Source organism: Hyposmocoma kahamanoa, unplaced genomic scaffold (genome assembly GCF_003589595.1).
Source record: "Hyposmocoma kahamanoa isolate Upper Pololo Valley unplaced genomic scaffold, ASM358959v1 88, whole genome shotgun sequence".
NCBI lineage: Eukaryota > Metazoa > Arthropoda > Insecta > Lepidoptera > Cosmopterigidae > Hyposmocoma > Hyposmocoma kahamanoa.
The window spans coordinates 12151129-12170273 of NW_020654466.1; the positions used below are offsets into that span (position 1 = coordinate 12151129).

At 37.0% G+C, this 19145-nt stretch overlaps 1 protein-coding gene across 1 annotated transcript in view; it reads right to left on the reverse strand.

Moving 5' to 3' along the window:
• Positions 1-18579, reverse strand: part of LOC113235847 (dual oxidase maturation factor 2) — a 95266-nt gene extending 76687 nt beyond the window's left edge. The window contains exon 1 of the mRNA XM_026471765.1: positions 18444-18579. The gene's annotated coding sequence lies outside the window, so the exon portion shown is untranslated. The remainder of the gene's footprint in view (positions 1-18443) is intronic.
• Between the last annotated feature and the right edge of the window lie 566 nt (positions 18580-19145).

Below are 19145 nucleotides of genomic sequence, written 5' to 3' on the forward strand. Positions count from 1 at the left end.
TGCAATTCCTTGCGGACATCACATTGTCTGATAACTATATCAGGCATTGTGACTCCGCAGTGGGGAATTGACGGCGGTTGCGCATCTTGGTCGTGAATGCGCGAGTTAGCCCCAAAAAGGTCGGCCAATAAATTGGCTTTCTCTTCGGGGCCATAGGCCAAAAATCCATCGGGATACCTCAAAGGCGGCAGCGACGAACGACAAAAATTGGACTGCACGGCTTTGGCCAGGCTCCAGTAGGCACGGCTACCGGTGGGATGGGCTACCAGCTTCTGGCCAATCCGTGAAACGCGCTGGGCATCCGCTCTTATGTAAGCCCTCCTGCAAGACTTGGTTGCTTTGTTATAGGCTGCTTTAAGGGACGCAAGGTTGGGATCCTTTGTTACACGACCCCTGATCCAACCACCATATGCAGCCTGTTTCTCACTAACAGCGTCCATGCATTCGCGATTGAACCAAGGGCGTCCTCTGCGATTGGCGATGACACTGGAAGACGGTATGTAGTAATCCATAGCCGTTCCAATCTCATCGACAACAGCATCGGCAGCTGCTGAGGCATCCTTTCCCGCAAAGCAGTGCTGCAACCAAGGGATGGACGCAAAGTAGTCGCGCATACCATCCCAATCCGCCGACGAGTAGTGCCAAATGCGACGAGTGACCTCCTTCAGCTTAGTTGGAGGCATTTGGGAAACCTTACACCCAACCAAACAGTGATCAGAACTTCCCAGGGGGGCGCTGACTGATACTGTATAGTAGGTAGGGTGACTCGCGAGCAGAAGGTCAAGCAAAGAGGGTGCATGATCCGATATGTCTGGAACCCGGGTGGGCTGGGTTACCAGTTCGGTGAAGTCATGCGTGAGAGCGAAAGCGTGGGCAGTTCTTCCTGCATGGTCAGTCTTGAGGGAACTTAACCATGATTCATGGTGAGCATTAAAGTCCCCCAACACGACCATCTCCGCAGATGGGAACTGCGCCTGCGCGTCAAGGGTCGCCTGGCTCAGTTGGTCAAAGAGCCTAGTATTTTGCTTTGAGCCTAATTTTGAGCCTAATTTTGCTTGCAACAATTAACAGGGCCCAAAAATACCATATTCAGCTTCTACTGGAGGTTTAACAAAATGCATCATATTTAGCTTCTTATCTCACAAAGTCAAAATTAGCTTTTGTTTTGTAATATTCCTAAAAAAGTACATTTGACAAAATTCGAGCTAACGTTATTTCGAGCAAATATATTTTCTAACTCATGAGAGGTAATCCCAAGTCGTAAAACGAGTACAACAATATTTTGTTAGTTATTGCTAAAGTTTAATAAAAAGTCATTTTAAAAATAAGATTAAAATCAACACGACTCTATAGTTTCCTTTTTCCAAATATTTCAATCGCTTATGGTTCAAACAATTGAAAATGACTAAGAAGTGTATATAAGCTTCTTGAAATTGACGTAATGGGTCTCTTTCCATCTTTTGCGCACGCAATGTGTAGAAAAAGGACAGTTAGCTATTTGATTATTTTGTTTGCTTTTGTAATGTATATTTACAATTAATTTATGTATAAATTAAATACTGTACAATTGTACAAAATAACATTTTTAAATGAGAACTATGATAACACAATATATTTGTTTAGTGAAAATATGATACAAAATCCTGTTTTTACACTTTACTGCAGTAATTTGCAGAAGTTCTTATTATACAGTACCTACTGCATGATTGACAACCGCGCTGTCAGTCGACCAAAACGAAGACTCTTGCGCGATTGACGCTCTGTATGCGATTTTAACGCTCTATAGACGCGGACATTTTTTAGCGCGAACCCAACGTCCATTTGTTAGTAGGTCAATGATCATGTACAAAGCTTTCATTACGTATAGATTACTAAAATTGACTTACAATGGTAGACTAAAATAATGGATGATTATGAGATAATATTGAGACAAGGAAATGACAATGCAGACTATGTACGTCACACCTTTTAAGATCTAAGCTAAGAATCAAAAAATAAATTATACTGGGAAATTCACTATTAGGTATAAAGATAACGTTACACATACAAAATAGAAGAAACTAATATTTTTTAGTACTCTGAGACGTACGAAGACGATATTTTTTGTTTAGCCGCCTTGGATTTTAATTGAGAAGAAGGTAATCAGATAAGCAGCTCAAGGGTAAAGATCTCAATAAAAGAACTATTAAATATGTTATATTACTGCACTGGTGATGAAGGCTCAGTATTATTTTTCATGGAAGCATATGTGAAGGGTTCGGACACGTTTCGTATCATAAATTTGGTTCAATTAGTTGTACAAGGTGACGAATGTTGCGAACATCACGAATGTACCGTACTTGAAATTAGAATGGAGTAATCTGTCGAAATTAATTCATTATATTTTAAGTGATACAGTCTAATTTTTCACGTCTTTCCTTACAACACAGGAATTTTAAGCTCTTATTTTCTTATATTAAACAATGCTTGAAAAGTCAGAATTAACGAGTCTGTTTGTTGTGCACTTCCTCTAGACTATTCATCTTGAAATAGAATAAATAGATTATGCTGTTATGTATCAGTTTCTTACTTTAGGCATATGTTCTTCAGGGTTTTTCTTGATAATACGGTAAAGATTATACGAACGGTCATCTAAAAGCAATTCATTCATCAATCAGATTGGGGATGGTCTTAAAAAAGGCTAGGTTAAAAATTCCAAAAATAAAGGGCATTTATGATTATGAACAGACTGATGCGATTGGAGGAAGCGAAAGACATTTATCAGAAGCGTAGCAAGTGGAGGTTGTTAGAGGAGTTTAGAGACATGATGAGATTGTAGAGATGGCAGCACATCAAGCTACACATTGATGGTTCCCTTGCACTGAAGGTGCTATTCGAATACGCTCTGCTACCATGAGCAGCAATAATAGTCTCCTTGTGAGAGTTCGTTCAGGTAAGTACTGCTGCCTTACCTATTTCTGCAGCCAAGCAGTAATGTCAGCTAAGGGTGCTGGTGAAATTAGAGGCACATGGGACTTGTCAACTTATGTCTCAGGGTGACGGGCGCAGTGGCAGTGCCCCTCAGACCTTTGCGATTTAAAGCTCTGAGTAGCACTGCATCTGTTATGGACAGACGTGTAGCTTACAATCCGGCGCACGACTAATTCGTCCAGTTACTTGATAGTATAAAAAAATATATTCGTTCAAAAGTTATAGCCTGCAGTGCTGTGTACATATACACTTATATAAAACTAACTCGTCTAAAATTAATTTCTTACGGCACCAAGTACATCGGCCGTCTTTGTTCCATATCCAAGGTTAGCTCTATATACATTGCCTGGCCAATTTTGAAATTAAGCTATTTTATATTAAGCTAAAGTAATTGTTAGCAAAAACTAGAGACCATTGAAAATTGTTGCAATCTCGTAGTTTAATAACAATTTTAAGGCACAATATATAGGCGTGGTTGATTGACAAGTAGTAGACGTATTTGAAATTGCAACATAAATTTAATAAGTATTAAGAAATATAGATAATTCTAGTATTCGCAGCCTAGAGGTATATGAAGCCCTCTTTATATACTTGGTTACTGCAAGTACTTGGTGTATCATTATGAACTAACATATTGTAAAATTTTTAAAAATATGTTGTGAGCGTTACGAATACCTTTATTTAAACTGCGGTATTAAAACAACGAAGTTTAGTAGTACCTTATGTATTTCTGCCGCCAAGTGGTACTGGTCCTGAGTGATACTAGAAATGCTATGAACAAGCGTGTCGCTTACCACCAGGCCCACGACTTGTTCATCCCGTCAATTACTATCATAAAAAAGATTACATCTTACCTCACTACAAAATTAGTACTGCATACATAAATATGCAATGCATATTACAATCGTTATTTATGAATTATCTAATAATGATAGACACCTCCACCAAGAGGCATCGTGATTTGTTCACTGGTCAACAAGTTCAAAAGAATTTTCGATTACACATACCACGGCAGAAGAATAATTTGTTTAATCTTTCACTCGTACTTTCTGCCTCAAAAGGTATTTGTGATGTTATCAATAAACGACTACTGATCTTAAATGATAATTTGCTAACGCAATGCTGACTTTTTGATTGATTAATATATTTTTAAATGACTCAAAGGACATAGGTTAAGTTGGGGCAATAAAGACGTAGTTGAGTATTTATATTATTTGGTAGATATGTACGTATAGTCGAGAGTTGAAGTCGATACTTTTAATATTTTTATCGATACTGCAATGTCCAAATAAACTTCTTGTTTAATTTGCAAGTGTACAAAATCATTGAATATTGTTCATCATTAATAAGCTGAAATCACTTTTAAGGTAAATTCTTGTTGATTTGTAGTATCAATTGTTGTTAATATACAAAGTACTAGATCGATCGGAAGGCCGATGTGTGCCAATCTGTGCAAGAGTGGATCGTGAGAATTATGCATGTGTCGCCACTCTAATTGAGCACCTCGCAGATTGCAATACCTATCGGATACTATGCTATTATTTAGTAGGAGATATGAAGTAAAACAGTACAAATTGTTGAAAACTGCCTCTGTGGCCGAACGGTTACCATGCCGGACTGCCACGCAGAGGTCCCAGGTTCGATTCCCGGGCCGGGAGAAATAATTGTATGACCTACATTTATTTCTCTCGTGAGTTTGGGTGTAATTTGTGTTTGTCTATGTGTGTGTCCATGGCACCCGCGACACAGGGTTTCCCTAGTGCGGGGCTATGTTGAGTGCGTGCGTATTATTATTATTATTATTGTTGGTTTCTTTGGTTATTTTTAATTGACGTTTGATCATTTGTATTTAATTTACTCTCTGCCCAACTACAGCTCTCTTTCAACTATGTTTCAATTGACAATAAATTGAAACGACATAAGTAATAATTTTAAACGTTACGAACAATGACTATTTATAGGATTGAAAGAAAAATATCTAAACTGCCTCTGTGGCCTAACGGTTATTATACCGGACTGGCGGCACGCAGAGGTCCCAAGTTCGATTCCCGGGCCGGGAGAAATTTTTGCACGGTCTACATTTATGTCTCTCGTGAGTTTGGGTGTGATTTCTTGTTGTCTATGTGTGTGTCCATGGCACCTGCGACACAGGGTTTCCCTAGTGCGGGGTTTTGTTGAAGTTTGTGTGTGCTTTATTATTATTTATTGAAATCTATTTATATTCCAAAGAATGGGTTGCTAAAATCAGCATTTGTCGCGAGGCGGTGCCTATGCAGGCGTCTCTATGCAATCACATACAAAGACGCGGTAATGGCTTATTACGATAATGGGACTTCAATCAACCATACGTCCACCGATCTCTGTCTCTGATATAATATACGTATAGTGGATAGATTGAGATATTTGACCATAATTTATCTAGCACTATTATCTAAAATATTGTTTCGTGAATCTTCGTCGATGATGGTAGATTGTAAGATAAGCTAAAACAATACGTATTATTTACGACCTATTATGTACAGAAGTCGCTTTCAACATTCAGCGTATACAGTGCACACTTTGTGTCACGATTCTTAAATAACGTGAATTGTGTTGTCTCTCCTTGGATCCGGTATAGTGGCCATAGATTGTTCAGTCTAAAGAGCATATCCATTAATCGTGTTGTAATTATTACGAATCTTTATCTGGTTAATGGACCTCCTGGTCCAATGAAGCTACACCAAATATAAAGTAAATTGAATTCTAGAAATTAAACGATGTGATTTGATTTTAATCAACCTTTACAGTTTGATAGCCAAGATAATGTGCTTTTGAAATTAAGAGAAGTTAGACTTGTAATAATGATCTTTAAAAGTAAAATTATACAATATGTATAATCAGGCCCCGTCAAATTTTTATTAAATGTTAAATGGTGTCGAGTATCAATAAAAGTATATAAAAGAGTCAAAACCGTTCTTCGACCCGGTGGGACTTGAAGTCACGACCATGCTGCACCGTAGCATTGCCCTTACCTACTGAGCCACACACATGTCACAGGTCTTCGTATTAATAACCATAACAAAACTAGTGATGTTATTTCACAATAAATCTTAACAATAAAGTCAAAACCTTTCAATCAAATCATAACTTTATCTGCCAGATTTGTTTTTACACCTGCAGTGCAAAAATAAGTGTTTTTTATTTTATATTTATTTAATATTACATTATATAATCACAATTAATAAAAGAAAAAATAAAAACAAAAGGTTCTGCTTATTTCTTTTATAAATTTCTTCCACCAGACCTAAATACGGGACACTATTACTACAAAAAACGGGATTACAAGCACAAAAAATAACAATTGTGTCAAATTGTATTCGTTGAAATATTTTTCCAGTTACACAGCAGAACGTTTCGATGTTTATTCATATGTACTTACTTATATTGTGCAAATGTGTACACAAACTTTCGAAATATAATAAAAACTTCTTGAATGGATTATCCACGACTATTAAGTGAACAGAAGGACACTGGTGTTAAGACGTTAATAAGTAAATAAAATGCAACCGTGATCTTATATTGTGTTATTCTTCATGATGTCAAATATTACGAACGTACGTTTGCAAATAGGTTAGGGAATTTACAATTTATGACCATACTTATTTTTACAAGTATATGTAAATAAGTACCTAGTATCGAATGAATAAATAAATAATAAAAAAATAAAATAAAAAGTGTTTATTTACGTTCACCTAAACCTAGTTTATAGCAAGTTTGTTGGGGAACTCCATTTAAGCAAAATAATTGCTTGTGCTAAGAGACCCCGCTCTTCCATTTTAAGATAGTAGGTATGTGACCAGGTAAGTTACGACTAGAAATAAATACACTAAGTATGCTAAATGTACAAGAAAAAGACTAATTTTTCTACAATTAATACCTTAATCTTTTTTTTTATGACACCAAGTGACGAGACGAACAAGTCGCTCACTTAGTGGTAAGTGCCACGCCTGTCCATAACAGTTGCAGTACCACTCAGGGCTTTAAATCATAAAGATCTGAGGGGCACTGTCACTGCGCCCGTCACCTTGAGACATAAGTTGGCAAATCCCATGTGCCTGTAATTTCACCAGTACCCTTATATTTTTTAACCGGAACGCAGTAATGCTCACATTACTGCTTGGCGGCAGAAACAGGTAAGGTTCACTTAGCTATTGTATCAGTTACGTTACTGTTACAGCTCGCTAATGAGTACCCGGCTTTACATGAGAACCGCTGCGCATAACATTAGGGATTCGCCACACTTATTAACGCTCGAGCCGATTTGAAAAAACTAAAATGTTTTTTTTTGTTCTTATTACATGGACATAAAAGTTTTTTCATACCTGCTTAATGCAATTCCGTGTGGCGATTCCCTTATAGCTCAACCGGAGCACTGTTATTCAGAATGGTCTAGGAAAATAGGCTAGGTGTAAGGGGCAGTTGCATGTGTTCAAACATAGGAAGCGTTTCTCTGGTAAAGTTGTGTGCATAGATTGTTGTCAGTTTTTTTTGTAATTCTTAAACTTATGATTATAAAACTAATATTATAGGTTAATTTGAGTTTTTTTTTTAATTTTAACACTCACTGGTACAACATTACGTTATTGCGTGCGCACACTGTAGACTAAGAGTCAGCGCAAATCGGCAGCCGGGAAGACAAAGGACATTAATTTAAAAAAAAATTAAGTGCTATTTGAATTGGAATAAGGTATACATTCATTAGGCCGCGTTCCCATTATGTCGTAACGATAGATAGTGGTATAGTTTAGTGTCGTGGCTTATATTACTACTATATTTATATGACGTTGTTTTCGCATAGAACAACACGATTAAGACACAAGGCAATACTTCCCTGGACGAACTCTTTCACAAGGGGCTCTACTGCATCTAGTACGAAAGGAGCCTCCCTGCACGAAGTGCCATTCCTTTCCTGTATGTCTGACGCACCTTGGGTAACAATCGGTGATTGGCAAATCCTTCTACCACGATGGCAAGCATTATAGTGTATGCCATCGATACGATAAGAAAGCGAATCATCTAGCGGTAGAAAGTACATCAAGCGTCGCATCCTGGGGTATCGCCCAGAGATTGGCACCGAATTTCATTAGGTGCACTTATTCTCTGTCTCTTATATTTACAATGATAATTAAAAAAAACCATCCTCAAAAGTCATTCATCCCTAGTTTGCCAGCTTTAGAGGTGAAATATTTTCTTCAAATTTAAATGGGACCACTACTGAGGTACCCTCTTTCGAACAAAAAAAAAGAATCATCAAAATCGGTTCACAAATTATCGCGAAACATGCATAGAAAAAAAAGATAAAAAAACATAGTCGAATTAAGAACATCCTCGTTTTTTGAAGTCGGTTAAAAACTAACTTTGTGGATAATAGTTATTTTTCGTTTCACACAATGAACTGAGTTAATTGAAAATTTACTATTGATACAAAGATCGAAGAAACAGAAAAAATCCTTCGATCCGACTGGACCGGAACGAGCGTTTGTCGCTGTCGTCTGCTGCCTCAACGTGGCTTCTGCTCTTACGAACTGAGCTACGGATCGCGTCTCGGTCCAGAAGAATAGAAGGATTTTTTCTTTGTGTTTGTTCGATCTTTGTATCAATAATAATAAGAAACTAGTTGAGTATTTTCTCAAAAAATATTTGAATATCATGATACGAAATTATCATGATAGTAAAAACATCATGATACTCAATAAAAATAAAATATTCATTGAAAACTGTTTACATTATCTCCGAGTAATTCATGTATTGGTGTTTTATAAGAAGTAGTGTCATCTATTCAAGGAAAACTAAATTCTATAATGTTTCCATATGTAGACATACCTATTAAAATTATTTACAAATTCGTTTTGCTAACATTAATTATAATTTGCAGGTTCGCCTGCGCAAATTTGTTTGTAGTTACACCAACCGTATGTCAGTGTTAATGTCTCTAATTATTATCTTGAGTCGAAGTGGCGAATAACCCGTGTGCTACCACATCTTGGTTCGCGGCATTCCTTACGCAATCGCAAACATCGGTCACAGGCGGCCTTGCCCGATTTTCTTCTTCTATCGTCACCCTCCTCAGTTTTGTGATTCTATATGACTATAATTATTCGTCATTACTGTGCCAATTTACACCACTACGTCTATCGCACAGTTTTTGATTTTAAATGGCAAATTTGGACGTTCGTTTTTGTATCATAATTGAACAAACTAGAATAGTCCATAGCAAGCTTATTTGGTTGCAAAATATTCACCGTAATTGTCGAGTTATGGCAGTCAGCTCTATTGCATCTATGTATTTGCATAGTAATATCACGTATAGAGAATAGTCTTACATATACTGCTGGTGTCGTAATATTGCATGTCGTTTTTTTCGCTTTTTCTACCATTTGTGAAATTGATATATTTGACAGTTGACATTGGGCGCAACTGTGACACCGTGTCACGTGGTTGCACAAAAACAATAGCTTGTCGTCATAGTATTCAAATTCCTCTAAGTGTGTCTACTTTGCGTACGCGACCACAAAAAGTTTACAAACTCTAACTTCCCGGCATTGCAATTTTTTGCATTATGAAACCAAAGTAAGGTTCAATTTTCATTGTGTTTTGAAGTTTGTGTACAACATCATGTATTTACGTGAGAAATTGTGTCGTATTGTGTCTATGTTAGGCCGAGTTGTGGGACTCTGTTCATGCGTTTAACAATAGAAATAAATCCATGCTTAGCTCAGGCATAGATTTAAACAAAGAAAACAAACATGAATTAAATTTTATTGTGAACAATTTTGTCGGCGATGTCAAACATATGGTAATAGGTTATGTATATATTATATATATTTTATGGCCATGGTATGAATGGCATTCGAGGTGTTGCCGATACGAACTTTACAATTTAGTTCTGTTTTTGATTTATGTTTCATTTTAGAGAGCGTCCACTAATAATAAACCCAGTTTCTTTTTATTTGGTCCATAGTCTCATCTAATGGTAAGTGAAGATGTGCATATAGGATACTACATGCTCTTCTAGAAGGTTCTTAACATATAATAGAACACATTTTTTGTTGTTTACTCTTGCAAGTACATATTCTTTTTCAGCTTTAAATGTATCAATATGGTAATAATGTGCAGCGAATTTATTTTCAAATGTCGAGTACTTATAATTAATTACATTGTACTTACCCCTGATTTGATTATTTTTTATTTGTTTTAGGTAAGAATTTGACTACAACATACTAATACTTATATATTTAGTGCCAGTAGAGCTTATTGTGAAAGAGTTTGTCCAGAGACGTACTTACTGCCACCTTACCTATTTCTGCTGGCAAGCAGTATTGTGAGTATTATTACGTTCCGGTTTGGAAGGTTAAGAGTGTTGGTGAAATTACAGGCACATGAGACGTATCAATATCCATAAATATAGAACCCGAGACCACTGCGTGGCAGTGCGGCATGGTAGCCGTTCGGCCACTGAGGCAGTTGTTTAATTAAGTATGTATGTAAACAAAACGTAGCTATACCCCTGAAACTCTGTTTTGGTATCTGTAGCAATGGTATTTACATAGTTACTTAGAGGTATTTACATAATCTCGCAAATCTACATATTTGTAGGTTTTTGTCATTAATTTGAAAATTGTGGTTGAAATATACTACTGATTTGAAATATAATGTTTCCTTTTTGTCTTTGAATAAAGAGAAACATGAACGTTTACAGTACACAAAATTTTTCGTAGTCCTGATCACAAAAACAAAGTTTTCGCAGGGATGTAAAGTTTTCTCATGTTTTTATGTTAGAATCAATTAGGAAATGGTGTTGATAACCTAGAAACAAAAATCGTGTTACTTGGTGTAATAAACCACGACTTTAAAACTATTCAACTTAGTAAACTATGTACGGTATTGATGGTTTTATTAACATTTGTAAATATTATCTAAACAGAAGCGTACTTTCAAGGACGCATTTACAATTAATTTTAAAGGATCATATAAGTTACGAGGTCTATTAAAAGGTGCAAATGTTAATTGGCTACTGTCCTTTACTTTGTATGGATTTGAAACAGTCGAATTTAAACTTTATTCGAGCTTCTATAACCGTAACATATTGGTGTCAAATTTGTCGAGCTAGTGGAGATTAATTAATTGCACGTGAATTTCGGTTGCTTGTTGAAATTAATTTGCAAAGTTAGTAGTCAGTAATACGACACTTACAGAACTTATCTCGTGGAGATTAAAGGTTGGTCCCTCTATTCAGCATTCAGGAACGCCGTTTTTTATATTATAGTTGTAAAATAATTTTGACACCAAGTGAGGGAACGAAAATTCGTGCGCACTATGGTGAGCCACACGCCTCTCAGAGCTTTGTTGAATCACATAGATCTGAGGGGCACTGGCACTGCGCCTGTCGCCGTGAGACATAAGTTGACAAATCATGGGATTTGTCTACTTATGGTATTGTTTCTTACAATATTCTAACGATGGTTTTATATAATCTCGAATTTTGCATAGTTTTAGTTAGAACACTATTGTAATAGCAGTGCTATTGTTATTATCTACGATTTTTTATGATACCAAATGACGGGACGAACAAGTCATACACCCGGTGTTAAGCGACACGCCTGTCCATAGCCGTTGCAATACCACTCAGACTTTTAAATCGCAAAGGGATACTTACTGCCACTGCGCCGCCCCGAGACATAAGTTGACAAGTCTCAAGTGGCTTGAATTTCACCAGCATCCTAATCCTTCAAAACCGGAACGCAACACATAACTGCTAGGCGGCAGAAATAGGTTAGGTGTCAATACTTCCTTGGACGAACCGTTTAACGAGGAGCTCTATTGCCACTAAATGTTAATGCTAAAAGACTATGTTGGCACAACGATTGAGTAGGCTTACCATAGCTAATTAAGGCCTTAATATCTCTCCCTGTGTGACTTTCGTGTTTATCTACGACGTACAATATAAAAGCTTAATAAAGAAAAATTCAAAACACTACTACTAGTAATTTGTTTGAACAATGATTGAATCGTGAGTAAATATTTGTATGCCGATGATTTACGAGTTATGCAGCCTTAAGTCAAGATGCAAATCTGACTCTGATAAAGTTAATAGCTTTCGCTCCTATATACGTCGCTGGGAGAGCCAAAAACAAGATTACCGATGTGGTTGAAAGTAATTCAAATGTCAAGAACATCACAACTTATTTTGATCTACGTTGCAAAATTGTGCAGGGCTAGTTTATTTTAACTTGTATATTTAAATATTTTTTGTGTACTTGTAGTCACAGCATTTTATTTTTAGTTTCAATACTTGAAGGTACTTTACTTTAGCAGGTTATTAAAAGTATTTTAATTTAAAAGTCATATCACAAAATTTAAGAGTATGTGTAGATAAAGATGTGTGGAAAGACAACAAAAGTCTATGTTTCACACAATTATTATTCAAAGTGTCTTCCATAGCATTTAAGTTTATTTGAAAAGAGCAATCCCTAGAGTTTCTTGTTCTCTCTTCTCAGGGAGGTCAGCGTAGTGAACGAGCAGTAGCTTAAAAAATGACGTTTTCAAGTGTAAATTTTTACGTATGGAATAAATGATTATTTGACTTTGACTTTGCTTTTGCAATTTCCACTCCGGGAAGTAACGTCAAATATTCAAAATATTTTGAAGTTTTGTTACAAAAAAAAATTAATTTCAAGTACCTTATTTTTAATTTACTAAAAAAATTCTAGTGTACAAATCTGGAACTATGTATTGTGCTTAAACTGTTTTTATTTAGAAGTAGAATTATGGAAATTTCAAATAAAAAATAGCAATAATATAATTTGTATAAAATGTCCCAAATTGTTGTTCTCTAGATCCTGCAATTTAAAAAAAACGCTGTATGTTTAAATTACATATATAATTACATCTATGCGTGAAGCGCACTATAAGTTTCCGGAATGAATAAGAAAAAAAATACTATAAATGGTCAGAAATGAATTTATTGTTTCTCAAAATATTCTCCTATCGGAGAATTAATGAGCGCGTTAATGCACTTATTCATACGAATGAGCCAATTTTGAAAATATTTATGCCACTCTGTGACAATCCCTGAAACATATTTTTCATACTCTTCGACAGCCTCTTCAGGTGATGAAAATGGTTGACCGTGTAACTGGTTCTTAATTTTTGGAAATAAATAAAAGTCACAAGGTGCCAGGTCGGGACTGTACGTGTGATGGCTCATAAGGTCAACGTTGTCCACCTTCAAAAATTTATTTGTCTGTCTGGCCGTGTGAGAACTGGCATTATCGTGGTGCAAGATGATACGGTTTACGGTTTACGGTTATTTTTTCGGAGTTTGTCAATAACTTCCGGCAAAATAATGGTCGTATACCGATTACTATTCACGGTACAACGATTCTTCAAAGCAACAGTAGCCAAGTATCCAGTTTTATTAAAAAAAGAAGCAATCATCCGCTTAGAGGCACTTTGCACGCGCGCCATTTTGATTGGTTTCGGCTCATTTCGAAAGACCCTTACGCTCGATTGCTGCTTTGTTTTGAGATCGTAACTATAAATCCATGTTTTGTCACCTGTTACTATGTCTCACACCAAATTTGACGCCCATTGAATCTGGTAAGCGTGGCATTGCACCAAGTGACGCGATCCGTTTTTTGAGCCTCAGTCAAATTGTGTGGGATCCACCGAGAGCACAGCTTTTTTACACCCAACTGTTTGTGTAGCATTGATTTTATTTGACTCATCCCTATACCTAAAGATGCCCGAATGTCATGGCATGTCACATGCCTGTCTGTTTTGATCATACGGCGCACAGCATCGTTGTTTTTGTTGTTCACAGTAGTGGACGGGTGACCATCACGAAATTCGTCACTGAGATTTACACGACCGCGTTTGAATTCTGCAAACGAGTAATAAATAGTCGTCTTGCATGGTGCTTCATCGTCAAAAGCAGTTTAAAGCCGAGCGAAGCTCCGTTGAGCTGTTTCATTACACTTAGTCGTAGAAAATTTTCACGAGTTAAATCCATAGTGATGTAGACAACCAATTTCTAAAATGACGCCACAATGTAAAAACAAGTGACAGTCATATGAAACAAACTGTATTCTACAGCTAAAGAGTTTCATTTTCAAATGTTGTAATTACTTTTTTAATATTGTTTATGTAAGTGGCCAAGTTCCGGAAACTTTTAGTGCGCCCTATGTACATGTACGTATGGGAAAGGTAATGTGTAGATAAAATTAATTCTTTGTCGCTATAATTGCTATCACAATATTTTGCGTATGACAGATTGGGCTCGTACAGATGCTGTAATTTTCTGATTGGTCATGATATTTCCAATTGAATTTAAATATGTTGAATTGAAACAAAATAATGAAGTTATAATTATTAATACAAAGATAAGAAAAATTTCTTCGATACGGCTGAATTTCAATCAGCATTTTTGAGCATACCTATACATAATAGTGTGTCTTGGAATAATTTCACAAAATATAATTGAATAGAATGGTAGCAAACATCGTGATATTCAATAAACAAATTTAATAAATAATGGAGTTTTATTTTCACTCCAATGACGCGTGGCATCTATGGCCTAAAATCTATTTTTCGAAGAGACCCGAGTCAACGAGTGGGATGTGTACCTATATAAGATTTGACAGTAGCATGATATTATGTCAACGACCTCCGTGACCTAGCGGTTAGCACTGTGGATGCTGTTCGATTTCCGATAAGATCAAGATATGGAAGTTGAACTGTTCTAAATTGGTTCTGGTTTGGGTGTTCTGGGTAGGGGCATTGAGTAAATTTCGTTGCTCTAGTATTCACAGTACAGGGACTCTTCTAGTTAAATGGACTTGCTCTACCATAACCACTACCCAGCCCTGGAATAAAGATAGAGTCTACAATGGAACGAGCTTGCCTAAAAGATACCTATTTAGTTGCACGTTGCAAAGACTCGAGAGTCTTTAAAGTGCAACTTTATAGGGTTAATGTGCTGAAATGTAAACGTGTGAAACACAGTTGCAGACAAGGAATGGGGGCTGTGCGCATAAAAAGTAATGACGAAAAGCGTACGTCTAAAGGGAATAACAATCAAGTAACGTATGTAGTATAATGCTATTGGAACAAACAATTCCGTTCTCCGCGTTTTAGGGAACAGAGAAAACAGCCATTATATTAGGTATTATTGTGGGCCACATTTTTTAAATAATATTAAGTGACGAAGTTGCAGTGCCACTCAGAGCTTTAAATCGCAAAGATCTGAGGAGCACTGCCACTGCGCCCGTCATCCTGACACATAAGTTGAGAAGTTCCATGTGCCTGTTATTTCCCCTTTACCCTACAAAACCGGAACGCGATCATGCTGACGTTACTGCTTGGCGGTAAAAATAGGTAAAGTGGCAGTACTACCCTTCTTTTTGTTTTTTTTTTTTGGTTTTTTAGTGGTTTTTTTAATGTATTATTATTACGGCTGCTGTAGCGAATCGCAGCAGTCGTTACAAATCTTTTTAGTACATACGTATAGTTTGTGTTATACTTTTTTTACCACTTTAGTTTTATATTGAAATTCTAAATTTAAATGTACCTACAGTCAACCCGTGATCATGGAGCGTGTAGCCGTTCCGAAATATCCGGAAAATAAATATAAATCATATCGTGGTAAGAAAACCTGTAATTAGTGATAATCATTTATGGAGCTTCACAACAAAAACCGATAAATTTTTATTCCGGTTTCGTCTAGTGTCATTAAAGGGCTTTTTTTTGTCGCATTGTATTCAGATCCGTACATTTGAAGCGAAATTTTCAAGCTGATTCAGTGGTTTATGTTCGGTTTAGATAAATTATTTGTAGGTAGAAATTAACAAAAACAACCGTTTGGCAATTAGAAAAAAAATGTGATTTGGCGGTTTTAGTTCCGACGCTCCTCTTTTAGTGAATAACCACGAAAGCCTTAAAATACATTATTTATTATGCACTTGTTTTTGGCGCCTTTTTTTCTATTTGTCACTAAAATAAACCGTGAGTAGAGTAGGTCATTCCAAGCTCATAGCAACTACCCGAACCACCCGAACCACATTGATACAGCCCGCTGCAAAAGCAGTTATTTAAAACTTGTTATTTAATTAATTAATTTTTACCAAAAGATCATGTAGCGAATTTCAAAATATATAATTGAAACTAAAGTTCGAAAAGACTTGACGAGATACATTCCTACCCACTTGTCTCTGACAGGGTTTTATCACGTTTTTATATCAACCCATTTACACGTTCCATCATTGGGCACGGGTCTACTCTAAGGCGAGGATTTAGGCCATAGTTTGCAATTCCCAATGCGTGTTGGAGACTTTACACGTTTTCCGAGGATTGTAAACTTTCTTCGATGTGCAGGTTACATCACGATGTTTTCCTTTGTCAAAAAGCTCATGGTACATTTCAAATTAAATTTCCCACGTAGATTCCGAAACACTCAGAGGTGAGAGCCCAGGTTCGCACCCACGACATCTGCTTGAGAGGCGGTAAGTCAAACCGTTAGGTTACCACGGCCTCGTCGTGGTGAATGTGCACCGACCCCACGGCGCGTACTCAACCTGCGGGAGGTAAACCCGGGGGGGTTTTTAGTGGGGTAGGCCCTCCAGTCTGGAGGGAGAGTCTCCACTTAACCCCTGAGTCTCCCTGGGCTCAGGGGTATCTATAAAGATTTCCCACCGTAAAAAAAATATAAGTTACCACAAATTGATGATGAACAAGTATTCTGTCTAAAGTATACGAAAATCTAAAAATCTAATAGGCAATAAATGCTCATACGTAGAAAATATACTCTGGAATGAAGTAGGTGCGCACCAATACTACGCGCATTGAGGACGGTGCAACCATTAGGGTCAAAGCACAGTTGGCTAACAAATTGTTTAGCAGATTTGGCAACGCCTCATTGAAAGAAATACTGGTGGAGTAATCAAAAAGTACTATTTGCAGTTGATTCCAAGGGTCCAACGATTAATCTCGTTGCTTGCCAATGTACACTCGGCTTGACAGCTTATTTACCATTTTAACGTTATAGATTTTTTTTAGTAGCAGTAGAGCTACTTGTAAGAGGGTTCGTCTAGGGAAGTACTACCACCGTACCTATTTCTCAGGCCAAACAGTTATGTGAACATTACTGCATTTCAGTTTGCAGGAGAGGGTGCTGGTGAACTTACAGACATATGGGACTCGTCAACTTATGTCCCAGGGGGTGACGGGCGCGGTGGCAGTGCCCCTCAGATTTAAAGCTCTGAGTGCAACTGCAACTGTTACCACCAGGCGCACGACTTGTTCGTACCGTTACTTAGTGTCATAAAAAAGAAGAAAACGTAAGTAAAACATAGCACAGTAAGTACTTGAGGGACAGTTTCGAAGCCTGACTTTGTCACCTTATCAAATTAATATATACCAATCACATTTTGTAAACATGCAAATATAGTGGCTGTTACTTTAAAATAACGTAAACAAAAAACTAAAAAAAGAATTTGTTTATATTTAAAATATTCAAAGTGACAGTTGTTTATACCCATGGCCATATTGTAATATAGAAGGGATATTGAATTTCTTAATACATTCTTAAAATTCGACTAATCAATAATAAATTGGGTTTTGGATAAAGAACCTAAATTTGAACGGCCGTTTTTACATCTATGGTTAACGTTAGTTATTCAAATTTTATTGGCGACCTGTAAGAAAATTACAACAGCCAAATCAATCTATCATTTTCTTACCAAATCTGCAGCAACCATGGACACATGACCAGACTTAAGTTTAGACCTTACGACATCTGATTTGATTAAATTATATTAGAAACGGTTACGGTTATCTTGAAACGGCGCAATTGCTGGGTGAAAAATTTGCTTTGGTAAAGGTAAAATGACTATAATTTAAATTTTTCGCTTAACCGAACGACGCAATGCAGACTGACTTTGATTTTCCCACGGAGCAGCGTCGCACGATGCAATCCCTGACCGGCGCGTTCGCGCAACGTTTCCCCGAGAAAATTATGGTAACTATTAAGAGGCAACCTCTATTGTCGTCTTCGAAAACAATAAAATAATCTCCATAGCTATTGCGGCAAATCTTATTTTTTAAAATTATTTTCGAACTTCCATTGTAAAGTATTAGGCGTGTCGTCTCATTCTATTGTTTTGAATTAAGGCCAGTGAGTGCTATTATTCGTATTTACTGTTGCAAATGCCTTACAAAAAAATTCAATAGATGGTTTAGTTCTTCAAAATGATTTCAAGTGCATTAAATTGTACATTTATTTCAGTAATATTTTTATATTGAGACAATAAATGTATAATTCAAATAAGAGGTGCAGTAAATTGTTTTAATTGGGGACAAGGATGTCTGGCTGGGGCCGCGCGGCGTGCGGCGGTATAGCTGCGCCTGCGCCGGCGCCGCGGCCGAGTAAACGTATTCACCTGCGTAGATTGAGGGTCGTCCTTGCCGAGCCGTCCTCTCAACGGAACATGAGTGAACTTCCGCCGGATGCTGGAACAGTTTAGCACACACTAGCACTGTTGCAACACGTCTGAGGTTGGCGGAGAGTGCCGCCGCGGCGCGTGAACACTGAAAACTAAAACCACTCTCGCGTCTCTGCCGCGCTGAGCCTCGGAACGAAAGCGCGATGGAAAGGGACGACTATTCATTTCTTTCGTTTCGCTCACAACGACAACAACCTTTCTTATCGATCAACTGTCAAAGTTCAGTATTGCTTATGCGAATTTAGGTTGTACATAATTATTACCTCTTTTAGAAAGATATTATTTTCTGATGATTTATTGTGAATGTAGAGTGAATACACTCTTAAATACAATGTTTCACCGCGAAAGGTTCATAAAATAAAATTTAATTGGTGTAATAAAACTATTAGCGACATACCTACCGAAGTGCTTTATTGTTGAAGTGAACTTCCTGATAGTTGGGCGTGTAATCAGGAAATCCGAGGAGCGGGCGCGTACGCACTCGTGCAGAACAAGCCTCCGCTCCTCAATCATTTTCCGCCGTTGAATTCACTTTCTTTAGACCACTTACTATTTGTACCTATTCCTAATACTTAATACAGCAAGCAGTAATATAAACAAAATAAAATAAATTATATTACATTATCAGTAATATTCGGG